This window comes from Hylobates moloch, unplaced genomic scaffold (assembly GCF_009828535.3).
Source record: "Hylobates moloch isolate HMO894 unplaced genomic scaffold, HMol_V3 SCAFFOLD_5, whole genome shotgun sequence".
Taxonomy (NCBI): domain Eukaryota; kingdom Metazoa; phylum Chordata; class Mammalia; order Primates; family Hylobatidae; genus Hylobates; species Hylobates moloch.
Window position 1 is genome coordinate 22311140 of NW_026652280.1, and position 10262 is coordinate 22321401.

The 10262-nt window shown below is 43.8% G+C and overlaps 1 non-coding gene across 1 annotated transcript; it reads left to right on the top strand.

The window, feature by feature from the left end:
• Window positions 1-4427: 4427 nt before the first annotated feature.
• Window positions 4428-4532, top strand: LOC116469948 (U6 spliceosomal RNA). The gene has a single exon (XR_004248398.1). It is a non-coding gene; the product is annotated as a U6 spliceosomal RNA (small nuclear RNA).
• Window positions 4533-10262: the final 5730 nt, after the last annotated feature.

Genomic DNA, 10262 nt, shown 5'->3' on the forward strand with positions numbered 1-10262 from the left:
CGTGGCCAACATGGTGAAACCCTGTCTCTACTACAAATACAAAAATTAGCTGGACATGGTGGCCCACACCTGTAGTCCCAGCTACTTGGGAGGCTGAGGCAGGAAAATCACTTGAACCCAGGAGGCAGAGGTTGCAGTGAGCCGAGAGTGCACCACTGCACTCCATCCAGCCTGGTGACAGAGGGAGACTCCATCTCAATAATAATAATAATAATAATATTTTTATATTCCCTCCCTACCTTTGTATTTCCTAGCTTGGTGACTTGGTCAAAATAAATCTTCAACATATGTTGAATAGTTACACCCATCATAAAATAATTAGCACTATGTACTAATATAAGAAGCATCAGCAGAGAGAGCAAAAAGAATTAGAGACAAGATTGGCATGTCCAGGTGTCACCAACTGCCCTGAGGGAGGAAGTGAGGGTTGAACAGGGCCCTGCAGGAATGAGATGAGGCAAAGTGGAATGGAGCAGGGTGCTTTCCATGCAGAGAGAAGGACCAGCAACCTGGTGGTGGTGGCAGTGCAAATCGTTCATCAGCATGAAGGGAGAAATGTAACAAGTAGAGTTTGACTGCAGCAAAGAATTCATGCTTTAGAGTAATGGGAAATCACGGTGATTGAGCAGGATAGGATCAGCATGTTTGGGCATTTTAAGTTTAGAGCCAGAACTTTAGTTTCATATGGGAAATAGGAGTCACCATTGATGAGGCTCGATGAATGTGTTAAGGGGGTTAATCTAGCAGAGATGGGCCACATGAATTAGAAAGGAGAGAACAGAGTGATAATGAAGATGATGGTATAAGTATAGGGGATGTTTTGAAGGAAGAATTGGCAGGACTTGGGGACTAATTAAATGTGAGGGTTGAGAATAGGAAGGAGACAAAGATGACTCCTTGGTATCCAGTCTGGCAGGCTGGAAGATGGTAATGACACTCAAGACCCAGGATAGTAGGTCTTAAAGAAAGACCATGAGTTTGGTTTTAGATATGTCAAGATGGAGAACCTCTGAGGGGAAAGGTTTGAAAATCATCAGACTGGAGAGAGAGAGGTGGCAGAAAGTTTGCAGAGAAAGCTACAAAAACCAGGGAGATAATTTTAAGGAAGTCTGTGTGCCTGTGTGTGCACCTATGTGAATGCATGGGAGGGCAAGGGTTGGTGGGGGAGTTGTCAACTGTTGTCAAATGCTATTCAGAAATGAGAGCAGGGTGGTCAGACAAAGCGCTTGAGATTTAACCTTAAAGAATACAGTTTAGGTTAATGTGATGGTGACAGACAACCAGGTTGATCAGGTTTGCAAAGATTTAGGGAGAATGGGCAGCAAAGCAGGGGAGGTGATGGGCCTAAAGGGCATAAGTCACATTACTTTGTATAACTAGCTTGCCCTTTAATTTCCTTGAAAGCTTTAGACAGAGATCTTAGAAGTGAAAGTGGCAGTGGAGAGTGAGGTGCTGGGAGAGGCCAGGAGTTTAGCCTGCAGAGCACCTGCCACAGAAACCAAGGAGGGTTTCAAGATGTTCAGATGGAACTCCCTGGGATCAAGGCAGAGAACAGAGGGCTGTAGGCCATTGAGAAGTTGGGATAAGAGGAAAAATGTAAGCCACTGAAATCTTCTAGGCTGCCAAAAACTGGGTCTTGGCAGTAGCAAAGACCACGAAGGAACCAAGTTGGGTTGAATGTGAGGGGAGTAGACTTTGAGTGCTGAGTGGTTGATAAAAGCTGATGGACTCAGCAGCATCTCATCTTTGGAGAAGATGGAGTAGGAGGGTGAGGCAGCCTTGCCCCTGTGGAAGCGAGGGATGTAGTGGTTTGGGGGTTTCTGTGGTGATCAGAAGTAACCACTGATGCCTCAACAGTCTCCATTTGTGGGAATGTCTTTCTTGAAAGGGCTTGTTGGCTCACTGAGATTGGGGTAAGAAAAAGCTCCTCATTTTGATGGGCCTGAAAGTTTAAACTTTTTTTTAGGTCAAACTCAGCACAGATGTGAAACTTCATTAGCTGTACCTTAGCTCTGAGAGGAAACCTCACAAGACTCAATATTTATAGCTCAGGAAACTCAGGGCTCTTCCAGAGGGAGTACGTTGGATAATGCCATGTCTCTGGAGGGCTCTGAGGTTTTTAAGAAAGTGGGTCTCCACTCCTTTCTACTGAGCCACTGGGATACACCAGGCCTGTCTGTTATGCATGCATGCTGGTGCTTGTTGCAGACAAAAATATGCTGGTCTGAGGGTGGGAGGTCTTTTTTTTTTTTTTTTTTGATGGAGTCTTGCTCTGTCACACAGGCTGCAGTGCAGTGGCACGATCTTGGCTCACTGCAACCTCCGCCTCCTGGGTTCCAGTGATTCTCCTGCCTCAATGTCCTGAGTAGCTGGGATTATAGGTGCACGCCACCATGCCTGGCTAAATTTTGTATTTTTAGTAGAGAGGGGGTTTCACCATTTTGATCAGGCTGGTCTCGAACTTCTGACCTCATGATCCGCCCGCCTTGGCCTCTCAAAGTGCTGGGATTACAGGTGTGAGCTACCGCACCCAGCCAGGTCTTGGTTTTACATCTAGCTCCGTGCACTTAGCCAAGTTGTTGATCCTCTCTGCACCTCAGTTTTCCTCATTTGTAATATAATGGGTGTGGCTGTGGTGTGGACAAGTAACCTATCAGAGCTTTTTGAGTTAATGTTTGCTGCGAGTCAAGAATGAAGCTGTTGTCACCAAGAGAGGGGAATGAAGCAGCCTGTGTTTTGCTGGAGGACCCTGGTGCTGCCTTGGGGCGTGTGGGGTCCAGGCCCAATTCTGCCATTGTTAGTGGCAAGTCACACTTCCCCCGGACCTGTCTGTTGGACTTAAAAATAGATGGTGCAAACTACTGCTTAAAAATACACAGGAAGTACTATGGGATCTTTTTATACCAGACAAAAAGCACAGGGCTTCGGAGCCTGGTGGAATTAGCCCTCTGAGATTTCATGGGACAAGGACAATATGAGTCCCGGGAGTGCTTGCACCAGGGGATTGGGTCCACCATTCCCTGTGGAAGGAGGCCCTGTGCTTCTCCAGAGAGGCGTTTCAAGTGTCATTGTGTGACTGACCCACCAACCACAATAGCCAGGCTAGATGGTGATGCTAAAGCAGTAACTTTGGATTTTACTTTTTCATCCAGAGAATTTTTCTACTAGAAAGACCAAGTACTGAAGTGCTTCATAGATTCCAGTGAACAGTTTGCAAAATAGGTAGATGCAGCCTTCAGCAAAAAGTAAAAGTGCAGTCCAGAAAACAAAGGGATAAATTGTTTTTTATAGAGAAAGTTCCTACTTGGGTTCCCACTCTGATTTGCTTATGCAAATGAAGGATGTAGACTTGCTTAGTTCTGACTGGTTAATGCTGAGTTGTGATTGGTTGTTGTAGGTCACTGAACTACAACCTACTGGTTAGTTCAGGTGGTGTAAGCAGGAACAGGCAGCTATAAAAGTACCAAAGTTATGCAAATGTGGGTTTTCTGGGAACTCATGGTATAGAATAGAGCTTGCTCTATTTTGAATTTTAGTGCAGTTAACCACTCAGAATTCATCTTTTTATTGTTATTATTATTAATTTTTTAGAGATAGGGTCTCTGTCACCCAGGTGGGAGCACAGTAGTGCATAGTTCACAGCAGCTTTGAAATCCTGGGCTCAAGCAATCCTACTGCCTCACCCTCCTGAGCAGCTGGGACTACAAACATGCACCACCATGCCAAGCTAATTTTTAAATTTTTCATAGAGATGGGTCTCCCTATGTTGCCCAGGCTGCTCTCAAACTCCTGGTCTCAAGTGATTGATCCTCCAGCCTTGGTCTCCCAAAGCACTGGGATTACAGGCATGAACCATTGTGCCCAGCCAGGATCCATTTTGAAGGATTGGATCTTTCAGGGTTCACATGTGCATATGTGGGGGTGGGGTGGGGGAGTGTACATATTTAAAGAAGATGCTCTTTATAATCATATCTATAGAAGCTTGCATTTATATGATGGGATCATTCTAAACATGGGAGAGAAAACTTACTGGATCCTGGTCCCATTCATTTACCACTCTTGTTCTTTCCTCCCCTTTGTAGACGAACTTCTTCTTTTTTTTTTTTTTTTTTTTTGAGACAGAGACTGGCTCTGTTGCTCAGGCTGGAGTGCAGTGGTGTGATCATGGCTCACTGCAACCTCCAACTGCCAGGCTTAAGCCATCTTCCCACCTCAGCCTCCTGAGTAGCTGAGACTACAGGCGTGCATCACCACACCTGGCTAATTTTTTCACTTTTTGTTGATATAGGATTTTGCCTGGTAGCCCAGGCTGGTCTTGAACTCCTGAACTTAAGTGATCCTCCCAGCTCAGCCTCCAAAAGTGCTGGGATTACAGGCATGAACCACCATGCCCAGCTGGTAGACACACTTCTTAAAAGCCTTGCTATGCTGCCTTTGGCAGCACACATACTAAAAGTGGAACGATACAGAGAAGATTAGCATGGCCCCTGTGCAAGGATGACATGCAAATTCATGAAGTGTTCCATATTTTTCCCTAGAAGAAAACCTAGGCAATACCATTCAGGACATAGGCATGGGCAAAGACTATGACGAAAACACTAAAAGCAATGGTAACAAAAGCCAAAATTGACAAATGGAATTTGATTAAACTAAAGAGCTTCTGCACGGCAAAAGAAACTATCATCAGAGTGAACAGACAACTTACAGAATGGGAGAAATTTTTTTGCAATTTACCTATCTGACAAAGGTCTAATATCCAGAATTTACAGGGAACTTAAACAAATTTACAAGAAAAAAACAACCCCATCAAAAAGTGGGCAAAGGATATGAACAGACACATCTCAAAGACATTTATGCAGCCAACAAGCATATGAAAAAAAGTTCAACATCACTGTTCATTAGAGAAATGCAAATCGAAACCACAATTAAATATGATCTCATGCCAGTCAGAATGGTGATTACTAAAAAGCCAAGAAATGGCACCGAGGCTGTGGAGAAATAGGAATGCTTTTACACTGTTGCTGGGAATGTAAATCCGTTCAACCATTGTGGAAGACAGTATGGCAATCCCTCAAGGATCTAGAACCAGAAGTACCATTTGATCCAGCAATCGCATTACTGGGTATATACCTGAAATGATATAAATCATTCTACTATAGAGACACATGCACACGTATGTTTACTGCAGCACTATTTACAATTGCAAAATCATGGAACCAACCCAAATGCCCATCAATGATAGACTGGATAAAGAAAAGGTGGTACATATACACCACCATGGAATACTATGCAGCCATAAAAAGGAATGAGATCATTCATTTGCAGGAACATGGATGAAGCTGGAAGCCGTCATCCTCAGCAAACTAACACAGGAACAGAAAACCAAACACTGCATGTTCTCACTCATAAGTGGGAGTTGAACAATAATACATGGACATGGGTAGGGGAACAACACACCAGGGCCTGTTGCGGGGTGGGGGACAAGGGGAGGGATCTTACAGGATGAGTCAATAGGTGCAGCAAACCACCATGGCACACATATACCTATGTAACAAACCTGCATGTTCTGCACATGTATCCCGGAACTTGAAGTTAAAAAAAAAAAAAAAAAAAAGGCTTGCACATATTTGCTGTTTCCAGTTCTTTACCCTGCCTTCATATCTTACCTCTCCTGGCTTCTACCCCCATCACTCCACAGAAACACTTCCCGCTGAAGTCTCCATGTAGCCACTGAATAGCATTGCTCAAAAACTACCCCAGGCTCTCGTTCCTGTCTCACCTTACACTCTCTCCCTGGGTAATTTCACTTTTACCCTGGCTTTGCTAATCCTCTAACTGCAGATGACACCCAAACTTGAACCCCAGCATGCCCACTTCTTGGGGTCAGAATGGCTTTCCATTTCTAGTGTTATTCCCCCATGGAAGCCATGAAACATACATGATTCTGTGTGTGTGTGTGTGTGTGTGTGTGTGTGTGTGTGTGTGTGTGTGTGTGAGAGAGAGAGAGAGAGAGAGAGAGAGCGAGAAAGAGAGGATCTCACATCTCACTCTGTGGCCCAGGCTGGAGTGCAATGGTGCCATCATGGCTCAGTGCAGCTTCAACCTTCTGAGCTCAAGTGATCCTCCCGCCTCAGCTTCCTGAACAGCTGGGACTACACCTGGCTAATTAAAAAAAAATTTTTTTTTTTTTTTTTTATAGAGACTGGGTTCTACTATGCTGCCCAGGCTGGTCTTGATCTCCTGCCTCACCCTTTCAAAGTTTTGGGATTACAGGCATGCGCCATTGTACCTGGCCCACAAACGAGGTTCCTTTTAAAAAAATTAAATGATCTCTCTTTTCTAGTCAAGCTAGCAAAATTCAGATGGTACTTTTAATCAAGATAATCCAATCTGTTATGTTAGGAAAAAGTTTGGCCCCACTCTGAAATAGACTATAATCTAGTTGGAAAGGTAAAATATATGGTATGTGAAAGAAACCATACCATATAGTTGTATACTGTATGGTATGTGGTATACAACCTGTGCGAGAATATACAGAAGAGGAGAGGCCATGAGCAATATAGGACATTCAGTTACTTAACTGGATCTGATGAAGTGAGGTGCTAGAGTCCTTCCCGTTACACAAAGATATCTCTTAAAAAGAGGACCCAGTATTCTGTAGTATTCTATCAGAAATTAACACCATCACCAGCTCTCATCAAAATAACACATGAACAGCACATCTGAAAGCTGTTTAGCAGAACCACTCAATATTATACGTGAGATTTGAAGATGGTCACTTTGAAATTGTCCATTTTAATCACAGACTGGAAGCAGCAAGATGTGGGAAAAATTATTCTTGCCTCAAATTAATTAGGATTCTCTCTGGTTGAAAGCTTTTTCAGTGAACAAAAAGGAAAAATAATTAATGCTGCATAAAAGATGGTGATGAAAGAGGGCAATGTATGAACACAATGACTATTTAAACCACTCGAAGCTTGCAAAGACTTGGAGGATTTCTTTGGGGATGCTGGTCATGGTGACCCATTCAGGAAGAGAATTCCTTTTACTCCTAGGCTAGTGGCTGCGGGGACCTGTTAGAAGGAGAAGAAGCACTATAGTAGTCACAGATTTTAATTTGTTCAATGATTGATTCTGTAAAAGAAGACTGGCCCAGGGCAAACCTGAACCAATGGAAGCTTTCTTCCCAGTCTACTATGTCTGGTTTTCAAATACATTTCTGTTAATGCTGGGGTCCTGGTCTCACAGTGGAATCTTATTCAGACCTAGCTGAGCCCCTAAACCTTCCTGCCAACCTTCTTTCCTTCATCACAAGCATCTGTTGAATGTCCCATCTCCTCAAGGCCTTCCTCATTCCTGATTGTCTGTGTTATGTGTTTTCTCCAGGCAAACTGGTTTTTATTTGAATGGGGACCTTCTGCAGGTAACAATGCAACCCAAGGGAGTTGCCTACAGGAAGAAGTTTTAGACACCTGACAAGCATGGCCCCGGTAATCACAGATGTCCAGTGTTGAGAGAGGAGTGCTGGCCTTGGTTTCTTCGTCTATAAAGGACAGATCATGATGTCTACTTCTCAATGTCGAAAAGATAAGAGAGAATAGACGTCAGCCTGGTGCCTGAAACAAAGTAGAATCTTTCTAGATATAAATTGTTGTGATTGTATAGATCACAGACTCTGCCTTATGGGAATATCATTCTTTTAACAAAAAGGCCTTAGATTTGGTTGAATAAGCAGTAGTGATGGGAAGATAACTAGTTCTGCACCAGCCAGTCATACACAGGCCTGCTCAGTGGTTGCACATCTACGTTGGCATCACCCAAAAACAGTCCCAGGAACATACCTGCATGTTCCAATGGAAGGAGTAATTGCTGATTCAGGAGTTAGGATGGCTGGTTCTAGGTGATTCCACCTCAAATTGTCTGTCTGATCTAGGGTAAATTATGTTTCCTATGAGAATTAAATAAGCAACTATATATGTGAAAGCATATTATATAAGTAACTATATATGTGAGAATTAAATAAGCAACTATATATGTGAAAGCCTTTGAAGAGTATAAAGTGCTGTATGAGCGTTGGATATCACCACCAGTTGGCCTCACAGTGTCTTGAGGGAGGCCAAGCATGTTCCAATGTGCTCAAGTTCACAAAAGGTCTGGAAAGTACAAGGGAAGTGAGATCACATGGGTTGTCCGGGACGATGTCGAGACCTTGTCTTTATGAGGTTTTGCAGAGATTATTTTTCAGACCTGAGTTATGTAAATAGAGTCCCTCTTCCTACAGACACTCCCATTTTCATAAGGAAGTTTCATGAAGCTGCCTCTCTTGGATCAGGGAGGGGAAGCACTTCATTTACCTTTCCCATTCTTAGAAACGACATGCTTCCCCCAATACTAACCCCTTGTTACAGTTTAATGCTTTTTCAACAGTGATTGGAGGTGATAGGGATGTTGTTAAAATGATGCCTCTCAGTCAGCTCTGGAAAAAGGATCCCAACTGCCAGAGGTTTTCTCAGCTAAGAATGTTGAGGAAGAAGGAACCCAACTGCTAGTTTTCTGAGCTAAGGATGTTGACTATTTTAACACATTTTGTCTTCAGTGTTGGATCTTCACTGGAATTCTGAGGCAACAGGAGAAACTCTGCCCCATCTTCAGTCATGTTGCTCTGCCACCAGGTTTTGGGACAGCATGTTTAGAAGTGGGGAGACTGATGACGGTGTTCACATTTGTTTCACCAGAGGAGCTCAGGGATATATTATAACTATGTGTGCCTCACACAGTGGCCTGGCTCAACATCAGCCAATACCCAAGGGGAGGGCAGATTGATGGACAGATATCACTGGAGTACTTTTTTGCTTAGCTTTTGTTTTATTATTTAACTAGTGTTTAGTGGGTGCCTGTTATATTCACAGCATAGAGCTGGGGCTCTGGGGTGGGAATCAGGGGCTAAAGGGACATCATGACCTTCAAGGGATGACAGTCTATTGGAGAAAGCAGTCATGCAAATAACCAGAATACCAGACAGGATGGAAGACATGCAAAACCTGCATAAGAACCCCAGTGCTGTGGAAGTGCAGAGGGAGGAACAATTAATCCAGATGGGCAATCAGGTATGGCTCCAGGAAGAGGAGACATCTGAGCTGGCCTTGAAGGATGAATTAGATGGGAAAGATAGAGCAGGTGGGAAGTATCTACTGCATATGTGGACAAGAAAACCTGGTCCAGACTAACAGTGTAACTTGGAGCAGATGGGGTGGGGACGAGGCCCCTATGGCTGCAGGTGGTGATTGTTGGCCCGGAGAAGGAAACGGGGCTGGAGAGACAGACAGAAATCAGGGCTTGGGAGGGGTGTCTTGAGAAGTAGGCTCCCACCTAGAAGGACCTTATCTATTTGCTTATGGCTGTTTTCAAGACTTGGCCAGAGCCTGGCACAGAGTGGGTGTCCAATAAATGTTTATTAAATGTGGAAATGACTATTGAGGTGAGGGGTTATGAAGTTTTATTCATGCTTTGGAATAGCAACTCTGTTGGTACAAAGAGGTGAAAGAATAGCAGTGAGGTGTCCAGGGTGGTGGACATTTGGTGCTAGTTGCCCAGAACACTCCTTCTCACCTGGCCACAGGACTCCTTGAGCAGAACCTGTTCCTTTTTGTCCAAAAAGCCATGGCTCTGGCCCAGTGATTAGTGCAGAGCTGGGAGTTTACCTCCAGCTAAGCCAATGAGAACCTTCCCCAGGACTTTTCTGCCAGAGCTATGTCAATCCCTATTTCCACTGGGATTGTTCAGCTATGGGGTTGTGAATTTGGAGCTACCAGCAATCATCTTTCATAGCATGAGGTCAGGCAGCGATATGCAGAGTTGAGAGATGGAGAAATTGAGCCCTGATAATATCATTTGCCATTCCTGATCTAGTTGTGCCTGAAACCTCCACATGTCTCTATTATGCAAGTTGGTAATTTCCTCTCTTTAGCTTGAGTCACTTGGAGATGGAGCTTTGTCCCATGTAACCATGGTAGTACAATCAATCAATCAATCAGGAGGCTACTTCAAAAGTCTCCTTGACTGCCACAGCTTGACAGCAAGATAAGAAAGACTTTGAAATCTACTGCAGAGGCACCTTATTGGATATTTAACCAAGGAGCTCCATCTTAACCAAAAGTCTTAGCAAACTTAAAGATATTTTTGTTGACAGTATATTTTCATTTTGCATAATAAATGCAGTGCCAGGGACCTAGTGTACATGTGGTGTGATGAGATGGGAAGGG